Source organism: Haliotis cracherodii, unplaced genomic scaffold (genome assembly GCF_022045235.1).
Source record: "Haliotis cracherodii isolate W230 unplaced genomic scaffold, xgHalCrac1.p SCAF_6, whole genome shotgun sequence".
Taxonomy (NCBI): domain Eukaryota; kingdom Metazoa; phylum Mollusca; class Gastropoda; order Lepetellida; family Haliotidae; genus Haliotis; species Haliotis cracherodii.
The window spans coordinates 57,928,431-57,953,457 of record NW_027266319.1 but is presented as its reverse complement, the minus strand read 5'-3'; the positions used below and the strand labels follow the sequence as shown (position 1 = coordinate 57,953,457).

The 25,027-nt window shown below is 39.0% G+C and overlaps 1 protein-coding gene across 5 annotated transcripts in view; it reads left to right on the top strand.

Annotated features, from left to right (window-relative positions):
* Positions 1–25,027, top strand: part of LOC139444918 (neuroglian-like) — a 301,741-nt gene that overhangs the window by 89,689 nt on the left and 187,025 nt on the right. For 3 of the 5 annotated variants that reach the window (XM_071225935.1, XM_071225934.1, XM_071225926.1), the window contains exon 1: positions 19,241–19,646. The exons of the other annotated variants lie outside the window; for them this stretch is intronic. The gene's annotated coding sequence lies outside the window, so the exon portion shown is untranslated. Of the gene's footprint in view, positions 1–19,240; positions 19,647–25,027 lie in introns of those variants that run through there. 5 annotated transcript variants of the gene reach the window in all.

The window sequence follows — 25,027 nt, the reverse complement described above, 5'->3', positions numbered from 1 at the left end:
AGAAAAATTCCTTTTTTTATTCTCATTATCGGATATTTTCATGTCACATGCTCACATGCACTCATGCACACGCTCAAAACCCGCTCACTCACTCACTCACTCACTCACTCACTCACTCACTCACTCACTGTATGTCTTTAGTCTATTATCATAAATATTCTTGGTTCACATGCCACCATTTGAATGTGCTAAAAATAGCCATCAAATCAAATCAAATTATATTGATGAACCAAAGAAACTGCGTGAACTTACTGATTAGAGAGATGGGTGGTGGGGACATCACTTCCTGAACGATGCTTTGAGCAAGAATGGATGTATAATACACTGAATTATGCATGCACACATGCATGCAGCCAAACACACATCCCACACACTCATGATTTGATGCACGTGTTGGAAATTACCACGTCTTTAGTGTGGTGCTGACTCCATTTCCAGTGTAAAGTCTGATAGCTAAAATATACCCCCCCTTCAAAGTATACCAGGGTAGATTCTCGGGCCTAGGAGCTCACAGAATCTACCCCCATTCCCAGAATCCACCCCGGGGATATATCCCGAACAGTTATCATTATTTAAAAAATCTCACACATTTCCTCATGCAATTCTCAACACCAACTTTCGAACTTACAAATTGATGATGACTACAATGAGTTAAAGTCTATGTGTTTTGTAAGATATTTTTTTAAGTTTAAACAATATTTATTTCTTTGTTGCATGTATGAAACAACATTTTGAATTTGAGATTTGATAATTTATTATTATCTACACTGGGGTAGATTCTGGGAACTCCAAGATTATACCCCCTGGGGGTAGATTCTGGGAAAGGGTAGATTCTGAGAAGTCTCCAAAATCTACCCTGGGGGTATACTCTTTAGGGGGGTAGACTTTGGCAGCTTACACCGGCACACTTAAGGGACACAACTCTGCACATTGAATAGGTCTGTGTATTGGCAAAAACATTGTATTGAAATATACTGCACTTTGGGTATCTGTATTGTGATGCATATTGCGATGCATATTGCGATAAAATGGGAGCTAATGAGTTTGACAGTAATTGACACTGATTGTTTGTGCGGATCCTATTTTCTACGTACTGAATAAATATCACAATGTGAAAGTCAAAATGGTCAGTCACCACCATTTTGTATTCATGGATACAGGGGAGATAACAATGATAGAGAAACATCACTTCCGCTGTTTTGTCAATCAATTTCAAAGGAAAACATCATTTGTGAATGAATCTTTTCATAGATTTTAGGTTAAAGCCATACAAATAATATCAAAACTCTTTTTACCCAATATAGTAGAGCACAGGAAGATATTGTAATATATATCATTTGGAAAGCATGTTGCAGTATGCCAGTATACTGGTAATATTGTGCAGTCCAATCAGTGAATTGAACACCCCACACAACCCTGATTTGCTGCAGGTCTTAGACAGTTAAGACTTGCCAAAACCCATAAACACAGGTATGGTGCTGACATGGTTTCTGGTATCATACTTAAGGGTTGGTTGGTTTGTTGTTTAATACCACAATCAGCAATATTCCAGCTATGTGAAGGCGGGTTGTAAATAATCGAGTCTGGACCAGACAATCCAGTGATTGACATCATGAGCATTGATCCATGCAATTAGGATACGATGACATGCATCAACCAAGTCAGCGAGCCTGCATGACCACCCAATCCTGTTAGTCGCCTCTTACGACTACCCCAGATCTTCACGGGTCTATACTTAAGGGACATAACCCTGCACAGTTAACTGAGGCAGACGACCGACCATCTGTGCCCCCTGATAATGCCTTTGACATGTAGCCGGGAAGTGACCTTGTCAAAGAATGATGGAGGTGAAACAAACTAGGTTTAAAGTTAATTAGTTTCTCTTTTTTCTGAATTATTCATTGAAAGACTTGGCAATGACCTTGTCCCCAAGACATTTGAAGTTTAAAACTGAAAAAAAGTAATCCCTGTCCTGTAGTTTAACCGGTTTGGGGTGAACAACTTTTGTTTGTTTGTTTGTAATATTCGAGCTGTATGATGAGCATCGATCTGCGCAATTGGGATAACCAAGTAACCAAACTTGGCCACGAATCAATTTAGTCGCCTCTTAAAACAGGCATAGGTTGCTGAGGAGTTATCACTGAAATCCTGGAGAATACTGGCAGATTTTACAGTGAACTACTGGCCTAAGCTGATCACATCACATGGCAATTGTTAGTATGTTTGGCATGACAAGACTGTTAATAATCTCTGTCATATCTAGTTAATATGTGTCCAATGTGAAATATAGCTGATCTGAAATGTTACATAAGTCATGAAACACTAAATCTTCTGTGTCAATTTCCGTTACGGTCAAACCTCTTATCTCAAAAGTATTGACAGTTCCTCGTACCTAGTCTCCGCCCCTGATCACCTCAGTATATAAATATGTTTATATTCGCCCGCTTATCTCAAATTTGAGATAAAAAGACACAGCACTGTTTTGAAACTTGAAACTGGTCCCACCTGGGATATTGCTATAGAATTCTGTGCCTTTATCCCAAGGTTGGTGTTTGTCACATGGACAATTTTGAGAAGCACAAAGTAGGCATCTCACACACTGGTGTGCACAGGCTCGCTGACTTGGTTGATGCATGTCATCATATCCCAATTGCGTGGATCGATGCTCATGATGTCAATCACTGGATTGTCTGGTCCACACTCAATTATTTACAGACTGTCATCATATAGCTGGAATATTGCTGAGTGTGTAGTTAAACAAAAATGGGTTGCTGAAGACCTATTGTCCCCCGGATCTTCACAGGTTTCATTGCTGTGAAATACATTTCAATATATGATCACATACCGTATATCGCTGTGTATAAGGCAAGGGTTTTTTCCCAAGAATTTAGGTTGTTCAGAAGGGGGGTCATCTTATACAGGGGGTAGAAGATCTCACGTTTTTTCACAGTAGTTTCACTTTCAGCTTCCACTGGCGATGTCAACCAGCGTTCGCTAGCCAGCCCGGCATTTTGTCCTGCATAACTGTTCCAAGAACTATTTCCATACATAAACCTGATGTGTATCTGTATGTGTATCTGGGTACACATGTTATGTTCTCATGTATGCCATCATATTGCCACATATCTATAATACTGTTACTTGATCTGTCTAAATATTCATGCCTCAATATTTGTAATGTACGGATCTCACTAGGTCCCACCAAGTCCTACTGGGTCCCACCAGGTCCCACCAGGTCCCACCAGATCTCACCAGGTCCCACCAGATCTCACCATGTCCCACCAGATCCAACTAGGTCTCAACAGATCCCACCAGGTCCCACCAGGTCCCACCAGGTCCCACCAGGTCCCACCAGATCCAACTAGGTCTCACCAGGTCCCACCAGATCCTACCAGATCCAACTAGGTCTCACCTGATCTCACCAGGTCCCACCAGATCTCACCAGGTCCCACCAGATCCTACCAGATCTCACCAGGTCCCACCCAATCGCAGAAGGTCCCACCATATCCCACCAGATCTCACCAGGTCCCACCAGATCTCACCAGGTCCCACCCGATACCACTAGGTCCCACCACATCCCACCAGATCCCACCCGGTCCCACCCGGTCCCACCAGGTCCCACCAGATCTCACCAGGTCCCACCAGATCCAACTAGGTCCCAGCGGGTTCCACTAGGTCCAAGATAAAAGGGTTCTTCTGCATAAGAAATGGCAAAAGTAGTATTTAAAATCTTCAAAGTGAGGCAGTACAACATTTTCAATCATTGTTGTAATATGTCAGTTTTGACAATACGAAATGGCACAGTTGACATTGTACAATATAAAATCATTAACCTACAATGGTGAACATGCATCTCACACAAGCAAGTCTCCATGCAATGACCAGAGTGAGACATTTACTGTTTTCAACACACTCTGAGTAATCGGGAAGTATTTCATTTGCACCTTAATTTACATAGAGGAATCCTAGCCTCTTCCGATGTCCCCAACTCAGATTATTGATTTCCTCTGCCTTGACAATGGGCTAGGCAAATACTCTCTTTACTCACACTTTATTCCATTAAGTTGCGAACTTAAAATCAATGATAATCTTTGAAAAAATATTTTTCTATCCATGGTGAACCTTTTACTGTAGGGTATTCTACATTTGATGTAAATCATAACATAATTAAATATTTCAAATTGGCGTCAAGGCAAATATTTATCATTGCTGGATTGTTAGCTCACCTGGTCGTGTCTGGACACAAGAGGATAATATTTATTGTCATTGTCTGAACTTTTGTGTCGTAATGAATTTTCTGTTCGTCTATTCATCTTTTCTATTTTCTACCTTTCCTCCATGAAACTGAAGTGCTTGTGGGTTTCACCAAAGTGATAAACATTTGAGACCTGCATCACTTCAGGCTTTCATCGCACATAAAACCCGACACATCGTGATATAACTGGAATATATACAAAGCAGCGTTAAACCCAACTCCTCACTCACTCTTTGAAGCTGAAATGTTCTTTTACTTATCTCAGCAAGACAATCTGTGTGATGAATGTTAGTTTAGTTATGGCTGCCATCTTTAAAGGCCACTTTGTCTGATTATTCCTCCACTTTTCAAAGTGTAATCTGCAATACTGTCAGCCGGTTGTATTTGCAAAAAGATATATTGCATATTTGTATTCTCACACTTTTGACACATTCTTTATAAACACTGGAATATATGAAGTTGATCTATAGGATTCCAACAGAATTTCAGAGTGCCAGAACTTGGACAAGACAAGGAGGAAGTCATTGGATTCCTGTGGGAATTTCTGTCCCAACAAATGTATTTATGTATGGTTGTGAATTTGGGTAATAGGAGGGTCCTGTGGCACAAAATGATACTGGCTCTTGATGATCTCGACACCCATACTTTAACCTAGATTAATGAGATGCCAAGATTGCTGTGTGGAACTTGTCCTTACAGAATAAATAGGGACATTTTGGGGGTAGATATCATTTTTGTGTTGACTTGGCTCAAGCTACCATTTCAGTAGACTAACACTTAGTCTATGAAAACATTTCTTTAATATAATTGTAATTTGTTTTTTCAAAAGAACCTTTCCTCTTTGGTGTGAAATCAATAAAACTAGACTTGGTTTGGTTTGATCTAGACTTGCCTAAGCTTTTAGTAAAAATATATGTATATTTCACAGTCATGGCGCAGCACTACCATTATGGAAATACTGTAATTGGATTGTCCCAACTCTTAGCCAATGTGTTATTGTGTGTAAACTCCACACTGAGTCCAGTCCCATGAAGCAATCTCTCTGTGTGAAGAGCTCATATAGAGGGTCCCATCAGGTGAAGGTTCTTATCAGCCAGTGTCTAGGCTTCTAACTTCTTGGTACAAGTGAGCAATAAGTATTCAGACAAGCATATTTGATTTTTACGTATTGAAAACAATCACAATTGGGCAGTTCGGAATGCAAAAACTTAAAGCTGCACTCTTATTTTGTAGATGTATTATACATCCAGGATTTTCTGATTGCTATGACATCTACACCCAGATAAATGTACTGTATTTTTGTTTTCTGTGGCATTTTCAATTTTTTCAAAATCAAGATGTTTGAGAAATGAAGCCAAATTGTTTAAGAAAGCGGACATCAGGTTAGCTGAAGAAACCACACATCCTTCATTTTGATTGGTCAGTTAAAGTTTACTTAGGTTTGACCTGACATGACCTTTCATTCAGGTGTCGTCAGATCTTCCGCGGAATGGACTCCTATCAGAGTAAAAGATGTTAATGAGATTGCACTGAGTGATTTTTTTGGCATTTAATTTAAGCTCATAACATTAAAGGAAACTGCTTGTCTGTCAACAAAGTCAATGAATATTTCCCTTAATCAAAATTGTATAGTTTCATGTACCAGATTTAGTTATCTAATGAGTTTTAAAATATTGTTTCAGTCACGTACAAAAGTGTAAAAAACGAATGGCACATGAATCACTATGAGAGTGATGACACCAGATCTTCGCATTTACTGTACAAGTCCTCTACAGGTAGCGCCACCTCTCATGTGTGAAGAGCATCTTTCCTGTAATTGTCCTTCAGATAAGGTTTCTGAAGTAATTAGAAATAACATGCAAGCTTTTAGAGATGACAGATTCTCTGCCCGGAGTGTATTCATGTTGTAACTCTGGAGCCGATTAATACTGGTATTGCTAGTTCAGAGCAGAGAGTCAGTTGATATTGTCCCAAGATAAGGTATTGTCCCAACCCCAAATCTTTACAAAGTCTAGGTCAGTGTTCAGAAGTCGCTGTTTTCTGTGCTCAGATTTCTTAGATTGTTGAGTTTTCATGATTGTCCTACAGTGATTGCAATTTTGTGGAGTTAATTATGTCTATCTCGTTGGTTGACTGGTTGTTTAACGCCGCACTCAGCAATATTCCAGCTATATGACGTCAGTCTGTAAATGATCGAGTCTGGACCAGACAATCCAGGGATTGATATCATGAGCATCAATCCATGTTTTGGGGATCGATGACATGCATCAACCAAGTCAGCGAGCCTGACCAACCGATCCCGTTAGTCGCCTCTTACTACTAGCATAGTCGCCTTTTACGGCATGCATGGGTTGCTGAAGACCCATTCCACCCCGGATCTTCACGGGGCATGTCCATCTCGATCACATTAAATTGACATGCAGTGATATTCTGGAAATCCTGTTCCAGGAAGCAACAGTCCACCATCTAACTTACTCATTAAATGCATGCTTGTCATTTGTGTTGTAAATGCCGTATACATAAGCCGATCTCAAAGATTAGCCGAGGTATTAACTTGGTTCTTGAAATCAAAAGTTTATGTGCGGTAGATAAGCCAGAACCCCAACCCATGTCTCGTCATGATCTGTCATCGGAAATAGAATATCAACAAATCTGTATTGAATTGCGCAGGTTAATCCTGTCATTACATCATCAGTAATATAAAGTGTTTAATTGTATACCGGGACTTATGTCATCTACGTAATCTACTTCATTAGTTTTGATCAAACTTTCAAACTTTTACATTAATTTCGGTGTCCACTCGGTACTTACAACTTCCGTTTGCCCCCTCCCATAAGGTCCGCTTTAGCAACTCACAGTTATTGACAGCAACCAAGATCCTATTACCGCTATTGACACCTTGAAACAAACCTTAGTTGACAGAAAATGGATACATATATCAAAACTGCCATACTTTGACTCGTTAAAAGTAATATTTGTTGTAGTTGACCTTTAAATGTTAACATATTGTTCTTGCGATGGAAATAGAGAGATCGCACGAAACCTTAACAGTGATTTGTGAAATTTTTCCATGCAAAAAAAAAGTGCCTGAAAGTACATAAAAGTGCTACTGCATAACCCTGGTTATCATTATTTTGAAGATATATAGTAAAACCTGCAATTAAAATAACTGATATAAGAATCTATTATTCATAGTAAAATAGTAATTTAAGTTTGGACAAGTTGGACACCAGGTGTTCAAAAAAGTAGAACTTCCTATGTGTGCTAGTTCTTCACAGAGATGTAGAACATGGACATGCTCTAACAACGAAGGTGTCACCTGGTGAGGTGAGTCGAAATTGGGTTTAATGTCGTGTCCAAGATTATTGCACTTTTATAGCGACGTGCATGCATGTGTGCGTGCATGTGTGTGTGACTGCTTGTACTAGTCCAGACTGATGCCGATATATAGTGCTAGCTCACTGAGATACCATGCCGCAGTTTAACATGAATACCCCACTCAGACACAGTATACCGACTCCGAGCCGACCAGTCCTGGTTTTAGCCCCTTAATGCCGACGGGGTAGCAACAAGTACCATTTTTTAATGTCTTTTGATATAACGCGGCCGGGTATCAAACCCCGGACCTTCCGGTGTCCGGGCAGATGCTCTACCACTAGACCACGGAGTCGGTCGCTTCACCTGGTAACATCACTATGTGATAATGCAACGCATCCTTATGATATAATTAAAATCATAACAAGGGACTCTGCTTTTAACAGAGATTTCTTCTGATTTTGGAAAAGATTTTGTTGCATCAATATGTGTCAGAGTTCAATACGCTAATTGTGTCAGTGTCACCAGGTCAAAGTGACATGCTGAGCATCGCAATATTGATATGACATATGTCAACAAAGCCAATATGATTTTTATAAATGGTACTTCAAATTCCTTTTCACTTTGAGTACACGATCAATGTTATTGATATCTTCAACACCTTTTTCTCATCAAAAACTGGCCAATTTATCACTGACATGAGTTTTAGGTAATGAGGACTTGGATTTCAACCATGTCCTTTTTATCACCCGATTACATCAATGGTTATGTGGGGATACATCAAACATAGTGCCGAGCATTTAAAAAGATAAAGTTTCGCGGTATTGATCCTCACAACCTCCATGCTGTGTATGTGCCAACCTGCTGATATTGCCTGAAGATTTTCTGGGATCTTGTTGAGAGGAGGATCATTAGCCAACTCGGCCGCTTCGGACCATAGTAGGAGAAGTACGAGAACTGCCAGGAAGAAGTATTATAGAAAGCATTGATGCTACTTTTCTTGCAACCTGTATTTGTTTTCCTATTTCTAATTGCCAAGCCAATGATAGTCTTGGTTATTTCTGACTGGGGCATGAGAGTTGGTTTGAAATAGGCCTACAACACATTTGCCATGGTCACTTGATGACTGAAATATGCCACATATGGTCATCTTCCTGAGCCAAGGGAGTTGACTGACTTCAAGAGTCCAGTTACCACCCTTGCCGAAATAGGCTGGAATTATGGAGTTACAATTTGGCTGGACTAATGAGTCTTTGCATAGTCCAATCAAAATCCCATAGCAAAATCAACATCCGGTTCATAAACAACATAGCAACTGCTGTGCCGAATTAATTCAGTTGCAGGATTTGCAGAACATGTGTACTGTCACCTCAGGTTTGACAGATATGTCCAAATGTTTTCATGTTTTTATTCAAGGTGCTGAGGTGATGTGAAGCATTTCCCAAGGTAAAACCTGTTTTATTACAATAAAGATCTTTATTTTCGATTTGTCCTGATGTAAGTGATATGAGAGGTGGAATCTGATTGGTCAGTAGCAGGGGCATAGAAGGGACATAACTCGTAATAACCACTGGTGATGCTACAATCTAGCCAAGAAATTCCAGCTTAGTTCGGCAAGGGTGGAAACTGGACTTCTAAAGTCAGGTAACTAACTCCCTTGCCTCAGGAAGATGACATATGGTCCTCTAGAGATATGTTCATCCTGGCAAAGGCCACCGTCGCTCCACGAAATGTTGTCACAGGCAAAGATGTACATTGTTGGTCACTGAAAGATACCCATTTCTTTAAACCATGAGCACATTATCCTTGCATTCCTAGCTGTTTGCCCGCCATGACTGTCCAGGGCTTATGGTTGGCCTGATCGTGTAGCTTATATTTTAGGTTAGAGAACTGCCTTCCTTTAAGTCTCAGTTAAACATTCACTTCTTCAGACATGCATACCACTAAAGCACATGTCAGAGCTGTTCTTTCCCTTCACTTTTGAGTAGGGGCGGTCGGGTAGCCGTGGTTAAAGCTATCACTCGTCACGCCGAAGACCCGGGTTCGATTCCTGCCATGGGTACAATGTGTGAAGCCCATTTCTGGTGTTCCCCTCCGTGATATTGCTGGAATATTGCTAAAAGTGGCGTAAAACCTCACTCACCTTTGAGTAATTGTCACTATCTGGATACAGGTGCTCTACAAATTATCATTATGATAATTATTATTAGCTTTATTGACTCCTGGATCATATTCCACAAAGTGAGTTTAGTGCTTAGACCTGCTAATTCCTATACTTTTATAAAGCTGAACCAGAGTCATAGTGCTTAGATGACTTCATGAATCAGGATCAAGCGTACTTCAAAAGCATTTTGGGGATGCCAGTTGGCTTTTTCCACATTTGGTGGAATGAAGGAACTGAACCATTGTTTGTTTGTCAACATCTATCATATGTACCACATCCCTGATGCAGAAGTGTCTCTATGGAGAGTATTTCAGAAACTGACCATATATTCATAGCCATGACCCAAACTAGGATTCCAGGGCAGAATAATCCTCTGCATGTTGATCTGTGTGTGTCTAAGAATCAGGCCCCATGGGAACTACAGGTTAGACAAGGTCCCCTGTGTCGGTTGGAAGAGGCAACCAAGTATCTCCATGGCGAGGCTCAGTGACGTGGATTGTGTGTCATCATTCCCCCGACGGCATCGATCATTGCTCACGATGTCAGTCACTCGTTTGTCTGGTTCAGACTCAAGTATTTACAAGTCACCATCACTTAATAGCTTGAACATTGCTGAATGTGGTGTTAAACAACAAACAAACACACATTGAGAATCCGTTGGCTACAATGTGTGAATTGGCTGTCATTGTTCCTCCAAAGTGTTGATGGCAGCTCATGCAATCAACCACAGGTTTACTGGCCACAGATTTACTGGCCACAGGCCACAGGTTTACGGGCCACAGATTTACTGGCCACAGGTTTACTTGCCACAGATTTACTGGCCACAGGCCACAGGTTTACTGGCCACAGGTTTACTGGCCACAGATTTACTGGCCACAGGTTTACTGGCCACAGATTTACTGGCCACAGATTTACTGCCACAGGCCACAGGTTTACTGGCCACAGGCCACAGGTTTACTGACCACAGGCCGCAGATTTACTGACCACAGGCCACAGGTTTACTGACCACAGGCCACAGGTTTACTGGCCACAGGTTTACTGACCACAGGCCACAGGTTTCCTGACCACAGGCCACAGGTTTACTTGCCACAGGTAAACTGGCCCAGACTCATGTTTTAACAGCCTACATAACTTGTAAAATTGGTGACTTCTATATTACTGACTACCATGCTACACAACATTCACTCACTCAGTTCACACTGCTGGGGTATGATGACACACTAATGCAGCCAGCCCAGGATTAATATATTAACCAAATGGATTGAGTGGTCTGACTTGGTTGATTGCATGTAAACATACCCCGATGGCGTGGTTCATTGTTCATAATATCGATCACTATATTATCTGATCCAACTTTAAATTCTTACAGGCCACTGTCATAAACCTGCAATATTGCTGCGTGCGGGATTACACAACAAACTTTTCCTCTCATTGATGAACACACCATGATACACCGGAACCCCACTTATCCAGATGGTTTCAAGGAATCGTCTGGATAAATGAATTTCTGAATATGTGAATCACTTTGTAAACTGATCAGAATTAGATCCCCCAGCACAACTCAAACATAAGATAAAACAAAAAGCTTGATTTCTTAATTGACACTTATTTCCTCACTAAAATAGGGCTAATAGTCAATCAATCATTCCAAGCAGGATCATAATCAACTGTGATCAAATGCTACCCGCCCTTTTGATGTTGGCTGCCATATGATGACCTACTAAACAAACAACATCAATCACTGATGCTGTCAGGGAAGTCCAGCATGATAGTGTGCAATTGCATTGTTGGTTAGTGAAGTTCACTGCCAAGTTCCAGAAAACGGATTTATGGAGAACACAGAGCATTTCATATTGTAATGTTTTTGTTTTTCGTAAAAATTATCTAGTAAGTGGGCAAATAGACTCTAAACAAACCTCAGGGTTCCGCTGCATATGTGAAGCACTGTCCAGAGTGTGTTAAACCCAACACTCCTCCAGGACTGAGTATAATTGATGACTATTTGTAACCTTAAGAGTTTCCATATAGTGCTATTTACTTGAACAAACCGTGCAAAGAGAGATTTTAATTAATGATTTTTCAGTTCTAATTCACGGTCAATCATTAGTGATTGATTAATCAATCATCAAGTGATCATTAATCGATCACTAATCAGTCACTAATCAATCTTTAATAATTAATTCCTTTTGGAAACATTTTGGTGGAAGTCATATATTCTCTTGGCAGGGCAACCTGGTCCCTTCTGTAGGTGTAGCAGGATATGAGTGTGGCATATATGGAAATTGCAGTCGCTAACACACTTTGTATGTCTCAAGAATATGGTAATACACATAGAACATGGAGACAAGTCTTGAAACACGGCTGACCTCAGAAATACACTTCCTTCCTCCGTGATGGATGACTATTGGTGAATTACGCTCTCAGAACCTGGAGGAGTGGTCATTATGGCCTGACCTGCAGACGATAGCAGATTATGGTAAATGATTCTTCCCTGGCGGAAGGATGATTGTTTAAGAGCAAAAACACTGTGGTAGATATGGTAGACCTTTCGATGCCGACAGTGATGGTTGGTTTAGTGTTGGGGAGGTGCCAGCCGATGGGCATTTAAGATGTGCACTTGTGTACCATTCCATGGTGGTGCAGCTGTCTGGAGAGGTTGCTGGTTTTATTTATACAGAACCTACTGGCCTGAAGACTTGCTTCCCTCTTGGGTTGGGGCATATACTGGGGCCAGGCACTGACCTAGCAAATATCTGTTGTGGTGTTCTATTGTGTTGTGATGTTGAGGATTACCTACTTTTAGTGACTTAATAGAGTTGAATGTCCACGCCAACATGTGCAATGTAGGTGATGGCCATTGGTGTGGTTAAGTTAATGATATAAGCATGATGGTGGCTATAGGGTTGATGGTGGCTATAAGGTTGATGGTAGATATAAGGATGATGGTTGATATAAGGATGATGGTTGATATAAGGATAATGGTTGATATAAGGATGATGGTTGATTATAAGGATGATTGTTGATATATGGTTGATGGTTGATATAAGGATGATGGTTGATATAATGATAATGGTTGATATAAGGATGATGGTTGATATAATGATGATGGTTGATATATGGATGATGGTTGATATAAGGATGATGGTTGATATAATGATGATGGTTGATATAAGGATGATAGTTGATATATGGTTGATGGTGGATATAAGGATGATGGTTGATATAAGGATGATGGTTGATATAAGGATGATGGTTGATATAATGATGATGGTTGATATAAGGTTGATGGTGGATATAATGATGATGGTGGATGTTGATGATGGTTGATATATGGTTGATGGTTGATATAAGGATGATGGTTTATATAATGATGATTGTGGATATAAGATTGATGGTTGATATAAAGATGATGGTGGATATAATGATGATGGTTGATATATGGATGATGGTGGATATAAGGATGATGGTTGATATAATGATGATGGTGGATATAAGGTTGATGGTTGATATAAGGTTGATGGTTGATATAAGGATGATGGTGGATATAATGACGATGGTGGATATAAGGTTGAAGGTTGATGGTTGATATAAGGATGATGGTTGATATAAGGATGATGGTTGATATATGGATGATGGTTGATATAAGGATGATGGTGGATATAATGATGATGGTGGATATAAGGTTGATGGTTGATATAAGGTTGATGGTTGATATATGGTTGATGGTTGATATAAGGTTGATGGTGGATATAAGGTTGATGGTGGATATAAGGATGATGGTTGATATAATGATGATGGTTGATATAAGGTTGAAGGTTGATATAAGGATGATGGTTGATATAAAGATGATGGTGGATGTAATGACGATGGTGGATATAAGGTTGAAGGTTGATGGTTGATATAAGGATGATGGTGGATATAATGATGATGGTTGATATATGGATGATGGTTGATATAAGGATGATGGTGGATATAATGATGATGGTTGATATAAGGTTGATGGTTGATATAAGGTTGATGGTTGATATAGTGATGATGGTGGATATAAGGATGATGGTTGATATAATGATGATGGTTGATATATGGATGATGGTTCATATAAGGATGATGGATATAATGATGATGGTTGATATAAGGTTGATGGTTGATATAAGGTTGGTGGTTGATATAATGATGATGGTGGATATAAGGATGATGGTTGATGTAATGATGATGGTTGATATAAGGTTGAAGGTTGATGGTTGATATAAGGATGATGGTTGATATAATGATGATGGTTGATATATGGATGATGGTTGATATAAGGATGATGGTGGATATAATGATGATGGTTGATATAAGGATGATGGTGGATATAAAGATGATGGTGGATATATGGATGATGGTGGATATAAGCTTGATGGTTGATATAAGGATGATGGTTGATATAAGGATGATGATGGATATAAGGTTGATGGTTGATATGATGATGATGGTGGATATAATGATGATGGTGGATATAAGATTGATGGTTGATATAAGGTTGATGGTTGATGTAAGGATGATGGTTGATATAATGATGATGTTTGGTATAAGGTTGATGGTGGATATAATGACGATGGTGGATATAAGGTTGATGGTTGATATAAGGTTGATGGTTGATATAAGGATGATGGTTGATATAAGGTTGATGGTTGATATAATGATGATGGTTGATATAAGGTTCATGGTTGATATAATGATGATGGTTGATATATGGATGATGGTTGATATAAGGTTGATGGTTGATATAAGGATGATGGTTGATATAATGATGATGGTTGATATAAGGTTCATGGTTGATATAAGGTTGATGGTTGATATAAGGATGATGGTTGATATAAGGTTGATGGTTGATATAATGATGATGGTTGATATAAGGTTCATGGTTGATATAAGGTTCATGGTTGATATATGGATGATGGTTGGTATAAGGATGATGGTTGATATAAGGTTCATGGTTGATATAAGGATGATGGTTGATATAAGGATGATGGTTGATATAAGGTTGATGGTGGATATAATGATGATGGTGGATATAATGATGATGGTGGATATAAGGATGATGGTGGATATAAGGTTGATGGGAATGATGTACAATGAATTAACAAAATTGTGAGGTCAATTTTGGACAATTATGACAGACCCGGAAATTTCCAGGTTTCAAATCTCTTTGAACCAACCATCAGCAACACAGACTGACACACACACACTCATGTTTTCTTGATATGCCACCAACAGAAGTGCTTCACATTCAGAACACAAGAGGTAAGTGGCAGGAGTGTATAAACATGAAATGATCATGCTCAATGACTTGAAGAACATACGATGACATCACAATGTGATGCAGCATCTGTCTCCTTATCATAAAGGGAATTATTTATGCATCCATATTGAGACTGCACCCTTCATTAAGTGTTATGTATGCCTGCGTCAGCCCAAAGGTAACCACTGTCTGCACAATGGCTGGTTGCTTTCTTCACTGTGACTTTTTCATTTATATTCGTCATTGTACCATCCCAAGAGAAATTTTTTTTACAAAATCAATGGCTTATGTTTTATTTAAAGAAAGGTTGTCATATCTGAAGCAATGTAGACCTACAAGTTTATTCTTGCCTATTATCAAGTATTGAAGGACGACTGGAAAGGTCATGTGGTATTATCTACCAGTGAACGGAAATAAAACTACTGGCTTTGTAAGATATTGTGAATATAATTTCATTTTAAGTATGCCCAGGTAGGCATCAGTACTTTTTGGTTTATAGATTAGAAATATATCCAGTCCAACCGTACTGAACTGCCTCAGCTTCCCATGTGGTATTACAGAGAGATGGCATTATTAGGAGTCTGACTGTGCATTAAAAGGTAAATGATTTCCTGGTATGTAGTCATTTGATTAGCATTGTACATCAAGGTATATTTTGATTTTCAAGGCACGTTTTAAGCATTGTACAATTTTTTGTCTTCTTTGATGGACATTTAGAAGTTGGAGTACTAAGTAAGGATAAGAATTTATAGATGAACAACTTCTTTATTACAATTAAGAGCGACGTTTCGGTGTTGGTTCTAACAAATACATATGTACTTGAAAAAGTTGTGTCTTGTATGTGATTATGTTAAAGACGAAACTTTACTGTGTGAGCAAGCACTCCACTGCTTTAATTTCTGTCTTAGCAAAACTTTGAATAATCAGATACTTTATACACAAATTTCTCATATTTGACATGTGAATGTATCCCCAGAAATAACAAATATACAATGCAATTTTCTTTTTGCATTTTATAAGTTAATGAGTTATAACAACATCATGAAATCTTGTCATGAACCTGTCTGTAAGAACAAATTAATGTTTGGGTGTAAAATAGATGTGTACATGTCGCTATATTTAGAATCCTGTTTTGTTTGAACTTGCAGTCCACTATGTCTATAGCTGAAGAAATGTAAGAAAACTATGACACAAGCCGAAGTTTGATTCATAGATAATGTTTTTCTATTTGACACCTAAATTAGAGTTGGTGACATTATTGACTGCATGACTTTCTTGTTCATAATACCAATCACTGAATTATCTACAATTTTTTGTTTTTTTTGTTTGCGTGATGTTTAACGCCACACTCAGCAATATTTCAGCTATATGATGGCAGTCTGTGGAATTGAACCCACAATCATAGGTTTCAAGCATGCTCAAGGGATGCAACTCTGCACAGCGAATAGTGGCGCCTTAGACGACTGGGCCACAGGTGCCCCCTCCCCCTCCATAGTAAACTTAAACCGTTTTTTACTATAACTAATGTAAAGCAGATGTCATAGATGTCATGTCTTGGCAAATTTCTTTACAAAGTATATCAATCAAGAAAAAGGGAATTATAGACTTATTCATTGTTCATATGTATGGTAATATTCAGTCATCGATATCAAAAGTTGAAATATGTAATGCATTGTACTGATGAGCTGTAATGCTAAAGGTCAATTAAACCTTGCATGGATAGATGGAATATTATCATGGTGCAAATAAAGCATCAAAAAAACTTTTTGAGCAATTCTGACCACCTCGTCCTGCCTGTTACAACCAGCATAGCTTTCTGGGGACCAATTCTAACCTGTAAGCCACACTCACTCACTCACTCACTCACTCACTCACTCACTCACTCGCTCGACTGTCACAACTCCCTTTACAATTTTACCCAATTTTCTCAAACATCTAATAAAACGTTTGTTCAATTAAATCATCTTCTACATTACTAAAACATTATAAATTGGAAGTCTTCTCAACTTTTGGTATTCTACAAAGATTATCAAATTAAAAAACCCAAATGGTTTGATTAAAATCAGATCTGTTATTTTACATGAAATTTGAAACACCCAACTTTTCACCAAGATGCCATCAATGCTTGGGGTTGATTCAGAGTAATGTTGAGATCGGCAATTTTAATCCAATCAATCAACGCAATGAAAACATGTTGATTTCTTGATTACCTGTGAACAGTAATTGTCACCTCTGCCTCGGGTTATAACAATCCGGGTTTGTTTATGCCTGAATGGCGTAATCCATTCTCATAGGCTAAACATGTGTTATTCAAGAAAACAGTTATTGGCATATGCCGATTTCATTGTTATGTCTGTCACAATATCTCGCTTGATTAGCAATCACCAAGGACAGGTTTTCTACTTCCGGAGATACTGATGAGATAGCCGTAGGTGAGATCAGTTGACACACCTTGAGACTCACAGTGGTCCAGTAATTATGTTAGACGAGCATCCATTGCAAGCGATCACACATCAAAGGGGGGGACGTTAAAGGAATCAATAAGTAATACATTTTTAGGTCAAGAAATTGGTTTGATTTTCATGATTCCTTCTGTCAATTTGGAAATTGATGAAGAAATTTTGAGAGTCATCGAGATAAAAAAATCCAATACTTTATTACGAGTGTTGTCCTAGCTCATGCTATAAGGAGTACAATGCCGACTAGCCACTCAGAGAGTATTTTTAGCAGTGGCATGAGCCTAAATGTCATGTTTGATGAAATTATTTCATCACCAGGAAACAAAAGCAATTACATTTCTCTTGATAATATTTTTTGAAAAATCTATATTTGAACATTTTATTGATCACAGGAGCTTCTTGCCTATGGTTTCTGTGAAGTCTCATGCATTGACCTTTAGTTACAGAAACTCTGCAAGTTTCAACTTTAATTAACAAGGCACAGATTTAACGTATGACACTTGTCAAAATTAGAATGTCTTGCATTGAGATACCCCAAAATATAAATGTCATAAGATAATTCTCTGACAGTCAGTGTGTCTATTAGGATTAAATTTAAATTTGAATTGAAAATTGTATATTTTCTTCCAGTTTAAAAAAATTAAATCAATTATGTGGGTGTGTTAAACATACTATCACAGGGTCAGCGTACTGGTAAGAACATATGTTTTACACTCGGTAAAACAGTCTATAATGTATTCAATGTATATGAAGAAACTGCACTACATCACTGTTTATAAAAATAACCCACCTGTTCGTAACGATTGTTGACCAGATGGTTATAAAACATCTTAAATTGTGTGTGTCTGATATATTAAGTGCATTTAGTAGCCCTGAATAGGATATTGATTGTATTCAATGTGAGATAATGGCTGAAAGTCTCATCGACAAACCCAGGCTTGCTGAACACATACTTGAGTGTACTAAACATGGAGAAGATGTAAATGTCTGTTTATGAAGGTTTGTGTATGATCAGATAAGCACTGATATTGCAGCAAAGCTGATGTTTATTCCTTGCAAGGGACAAACTGCTTTACTTTATAGCCCTTGATCTGCATAGTTAATGTCCAATTTTGTTCTTCATTTGGATTGGCAGTTCTGTTAGCAGAGATAAAAATTTAATGTTTAAATGAAATTTGATGTTATAGCCATTATGAAAGGCTAACATTTTTATTCAGTAGCCCTCAAAGAGAATATGAGAATGTTTTCTTTTATCATAAAGCAGATCTGTACGGATATACAAATTGTTATGGCACATTGGAACAAATGTGGAATTTGTTGATCAGTTTTAATCATTTTTAATGTTTGTGTTTAAAATGCTGAAAATTGACAGTAATTTAAGGTGGATTTTCCCCCAAAATGTCTACTTTTTCAGTACAGTAGAATATTTTATGTTAACATTAGATGTTGAGAGAAGACCATCCTGGAAGAATCAGCGGAACATAAATTACACTTAAGTTAAGACCATGAGAGGAATGACACTTTCTGATGACAACACACAGGAAAAGGCATTTGAACCTAGACAACTTCTCCTTGCACATATTCATGGGGAAATTGTTGCAATTTGTGTTTTGGATCACTAGCTTGTATGTTGTCCCCGCTATTGATTGTGCCCGGTAGACCTGCGTGAGCCAACGACAGGCAAACTCACGACGAGTATTTGTGCAGGAGAGAAAGAAGGAGAGCGGCAGAAGCTCGAGGGCTTCAGTAGCGAGAGACGAAGGTGTCAGCAGTAGTGTCGGCGACACTCAGTGGCTGGCCAAGGCATTCTACGCTCAACCATTGATTAAACTCTGAACTCGTATTGACCAGATATTCAGTGATCATATAGCGGGATGCAGGTTCATTCTGAGAGTACATGGTAAGGGAGAAGGAAAAGACGATGTGCTTCTCAGATTTGGCGCCTACGGTGACATGAGCGTGGACATCATCTGACGAATTACGGAATTGGATTATTGTGTGGGTTCTTGAGCTACAACAGCCATACAGGACAAAGTTCCTTTTGAGTATATGAAGTTTGTCGGATAACGGTACGAGGAGTCGTGGTGGCTGTCAGTTGGCTGACTGTCAGATACCATATGTGATGTGTACCACAAGGAAACATTCAGGAGATTATAGTTGCGGAGCAAGGTGAGAGAAAATCTTCTTTGCTGTCTTTTTAAGGTTGGCTGGAGAAAAAAAGGAGGTAATGTGGAGCTTTCTACGGCTTAAGTTGTTCCGTAGGGTTGGCTTTGTCATCTGGAAGGGACAGGTGATTGTGTTCACGTAGACGGACTATCTTCACCCATGTCTCTGATGACCGTCTGTTCTGTTAAGTCAGAGAGACCCTCAGTCCTGATGGCTTCATGATAATGATGACAAGATTCCTCCGGTGCCAGCAGTACTATGGGTAAATGATAGATTACTAAGAACCACTGTGTGTAATTCTATAGCCTTGTGTATGCTTAGTTAATGCTCACAGTAGATCCTCCACAATGAAGGCTTTGAGCAGCTGGCTCCTGTGGAAGAATGTAGTTTCATCAGTTAAATACCTGTGCGTATGTTGTCTACATAGTCATTTATATATATACACAGTCAATTTTAAAGGTGTTCTTTGCATAACAATAGATCATATGGTATCAGTTTACAAGTGTTTCGATGGAAATTATTTTTGCGAAATGTGAGGACTTTGAAAATATTATTTAATATTTGGGAACACTACCTTGACAAAATGCAGCATTTCTGCTCTTGCAGAATTCAGCAGTCATTCAGCAGTCATTCAGCAGTCATTGAATTTGTAACTACAATCTTGATTATCCTCGTCCACCACTGAAACATCTGCTACTGTGCTGGGGGATGAAATGCAGGCTTTATGATCACATGGTGTAGGCTTCAACGGTATCGGTGCCACTGTGGAATAGGAATGGAATACATGCCTTTTGGCTATACAAAGAATTCTTCAAAGGTATTGGCACCACGTTATTGCATAGGTAAGATATACAGGCTCTGTGATCATATAGAGTGTTAACCAATAGTTGGATCATTATAACGTTGTGGAATTGGTATGCATATTGGCTTGGGCAATGTAGAGTCATGGTTATATAATATAGAGTGTTAACCAATAGTTGGATCATTATAACGTTGTGGAATTGGTATGCATATTGGCTTGGGGAATGTAGAGTCACGGTTATATAATGTTCAGTTTGTATTATACTGTAGTACAGGAATGGCATACAAGCTTTAGGGCGTATAGTGTGTCATTATTAAACTGCGCATAGATATAGTGTATATTGTATATAGAAGAGTATCATTATAACATTGTGGAAAAGACATGGTGTTCAGTCTTTTGGGTGTATGGGGTATTATTCATGATTATCTTTATAACATTGTACATGAAACATTGTATAACAGCCATCCCTAGTAAAGTTTTAAATATCAGAGTCTGTGATGAATTGGCATCCCCATGATAGGCATCCCTTGTATAGTTTTAAATATCAGAGTCTGTGATGAATAGGCATCCCCATGATAGGCATCCCTTGTATAGTTTTAAATATCAGAGCCTGTGATGAATAGGCATCCCCGTGATAGGCATCCCTTGTAGAGTTTTAAATATCGGAGCCTGTGATGAATAAGCACCCCTGTGATAGGCAGCCCTTGTATAGTTTTAAATATCAGAGTCTGTGATGAATAGGCATCCCCGTGATAGGCACCCCTTGTATAGTTTTAAATATCAGAGCCTGTGATGAATAGGCATCCCCATGATAGGCATCCCTTGTATGTTTTAAATATCAGAGCCTGTGATGAATAGGCATCCCTGTGATAGGCACCCCTTGTAGAGTTTTAAATATCAGAGTCTGTGATGAATAGGCATCCCCATGATAGGCATCCCTTGTATAGTTTGAATATCAGAGCCTGTGATTAATAAGCATCCCTGTGACAGGCATGCCTAGTATAGTTTGAATATCAGAGCCTGTGATTAGTAAGCATCTCTGTGACAGGCATGCCTAGTATAGTTTGAATATTTGAGTCTGTGATTAGTAAGCATCCCTGTGACAGGCATGCCTAGTATAGTTTGAATATCAGAGCCTGTGATTAGTAAGCATCTCTGTGACAGGCATCCCTTGTATAGTTTGAATATCAGAGCCTGTGATTAATAAGCATCCCTGTGACAGGCATGCCTAGTATAGTTTGAATATCAGAGCCTGTGATTAGTAAGCATCCGTGTGACAGGCATGCCTTGATGATCGGCAGAACAAGAAGATGAGTTTCCCATCATCATGACATCCCAGATTCTCTAATGTTTCAGATCTGCATCCCTGTGTTACTTTTCTCCCAATTAAGATTGCATCCTTAAGGTGTTATCATATTCCGTAAATGTTAATGCTACAGATCCTTCACCGTTCCTTGCATTGCTGAGTGTGAAACCCTCCATGTTCAACTCTCAGACTGAGGAGCTGGGTGCCTCTGGCTATTCACTACAATGAAACCGTTTCCTTAGTTGCAGGAATTCTTGGAGTGGGAAGTCTGTGTGGACATACTGATTTGTCCTATTGGATCATGAAATATTCCATATATGTACACTGATTCTGTAGTTGTGGGAATTCTTGTAGTGCGTTTTCTATATATACTTATTGCTTTCTCCATAGGATTATATGCCATTTTTACACCGGTACCTTAGTTGCTGGAAGTCTTTGAGTTGGTATTTCATATATACTTACTGCTATCTCCATAGGATCATATGACATTTATGCACTGGTTCCTTAGTTCCAGGAAGTCTTTGAGTTGGTATTTTATATATACTTACTGCTCTCTCTATGGTATCATACACCGTTTATGCACTGGTTCCTTAGTTCCAGGAAGTCTTTGATTTTGTATTCTAAATATACTTAATGCTCTCTCCATAGGATCTCTCCATATGCCACTTATGCACCGGTTCCATGGGGAAGGAATTATTTAAGTTAGAATGATGTGTGAACTCTTTCCAATAGTAACACATGACATACCATGTACATTGGTCCTTTAGTTGTGGGTGTGCTGTAAAGAGAATACTCCTAGCCCCCAAAGGGCCATATATGATGATTGTACATTGGTTCCTTGGTTGCAGGAACTATTTTAGAGGGGGTATGTTACATGTATATACACTGGTTCCATAGTTGCAGGAAGTCGTTGGATGGGTGTGCTATATGTCACACACTTCTATCTTCACTAACATATGACATATATACACCGGTTCCACAGTTGCAGAACTCTTTGATTCTAACTGCTGTAGGTATTACACTCATTGCATCACTTCCAGTGTTGGTCTCAAACAAATTCTCTGAGTTATCAGTACGTTAGATGGTGCTCAGAGATCCTTTTGGACAACTTGGTAGGATGATGCAATATTTAAAACTGTTTTTTCTAATTTGTGATGCATCCATCCTATAGACATAGGTTTGTTTGATGTAATTATTACTGTGTTAATGACCCCATTCTGATGGAATTGGAACAGAACTCTTTGATAAGAGTTATTTACATGCTAGCACTCTGCTGACGGAGTTTTGTGTGGATTCCATCAGGTGAGAACTACATTTGTACTGAGAATTGCTTTTGAAGAATTCAGTTTAGAGAGAATCATCTTATGACTGTGTGCTGTCTTGAAAGGGAGATCTCTTTTTTCTCAACGTGGGTGCTTGCAGAACATGTTTATGTTCCTTTTAGCTGTTGCTAATCCTTTTACAAAAAAAAAGAGGTCTATTTGACAGAGCAGAAGAGAGCTGAATTTTTGTAGAACATTTCCGGGAAGAACTGGTCTTCATGTGCTCTGAATATGAGAGCAGCACAATTACACTGAAAGGAATTGCCTATCCAGTTTCTCTGTTCAGATGTTTTATGAAAATACGAGGCTTTGACGTAAAAAATAGCCAAATATTTAAGCAGGAGTGGGGATTACATCCCCACAGAAATAATCTGCCATGTACAGGGGGAAGCGTTCTCACTGTGTCATCCTCGCTGGCACACTGGAGTGGGAGTGTTGGTCGGAGAGTGTGAGGATTTGATGCATATTTGATTCTCTGTAGATTGGTTTTACATTGTGCCAGAGTGTGAAGGTCTTCTCCAAGAGAGGTGTGTTCGGCTTCATCAAATATTGCCTCAGAACCGAGATGCTAGGTGGCCACGATCGGATGTGTCTCCGACCCTTGCGGAGTGGAGTGTGGGTCGTAGTCTGATCTCTATTGATTGGGCGTGTACCTTTACTGAGGATATATAATGCCCTGATTGGAAGGTAATCTCTGCTGTATTTAACGCTGTGCTGGCTTCCATTGCGGGGCAGGGCCAACACTGTGTCTATCGCAATCAATGAGTGGAGAGAAAATAATATTGGTTGAGTGAATATTGGAGAGAACACTGAGAGAGTGGGCCGGGGACCGGGAGAGTAGTGATCTGGAAATGGAAGCATGGGAATTAAAGTTATATCGGGGATAGAGACAGGACTGGAAGGAGCACTATAGAATGAAGTGTTGGTGATACAGTGGTTAGGTTGCTAGGGAAGTAGTTTTTAGTGGGATGGTTATGGTGTAAGGTAGTGGTAGGCTGGGGTTAAAAAAAGTATAGTTTTGTTAGAGTTATGAAATTGGGGGATGGGGAAGATCGGGACAGATTAAAGATGGGGAGGATTTTTAGCTCTACACTGAAGGAGATGAAAAGTTTCAGAAGTAGATTGATGGAGGGGTAGATTTTCAGATGTAGATTGAAAAAAATTGGGGGAAGAATTTGAATATGGATTGATTGAGGGAAAGAGTTTTAAATATGGATTGATTGAGGGGAAGAGTTTTAGATGTGGATTTAAAGACGGGAAGATTTCAGATACAGATTGAAGGGAAGTAAGGGAAGAGTTTTAGATGTGGATTGAAGGACGGGAAGATTTCAGATACAGATCGTACAAAAAGAAGATTTTTCAGATACAGTTTGAGGAAGGGTAAAATGTTTGTTGACAAATTGAAGATGGTTGGAAAGAGTATTTGTCGATATTAACTTTGTGACATAATGGTACAAACAGAAATAATATGGTTTCTGATTATGTATATTCAAAACATCGACAACAGACAATAATCAATGTTGAAGATCTGTGAAACAGATTCCATAGTGCGGCAAATGCAAAATAGAGTCGAAATTATATGAATTGATTACTGAAAAGCAGAGATATGTATAGGCCTTGTTGAATATGCAGCAATCATGTCTATACAGTTAGTTATTCCCAGTTGTATACACTTTTTATTAACTGTATAAAGACCTCAAAGGATAAAGGTAAATCATTGCAAGAATTAATTTATAGTTTCAGTAAAGAATGACAGTTTTGACTTGTCCAGTTATCTTGACCATATTTGGTTTTGGTTTTTAGCTCGGCTAATATAGCCTACAGGGGCGGTGGGGTAGTTGAGGTTCGTCATAATGCCGAAGACCTGGGTTTGATTCCCGACATGTGTACAATGTGTGAAGCCCATTTTCCGGAGTCTCCTGCCGTTATATTGCTGGAATTTTGCTAAAAGCCG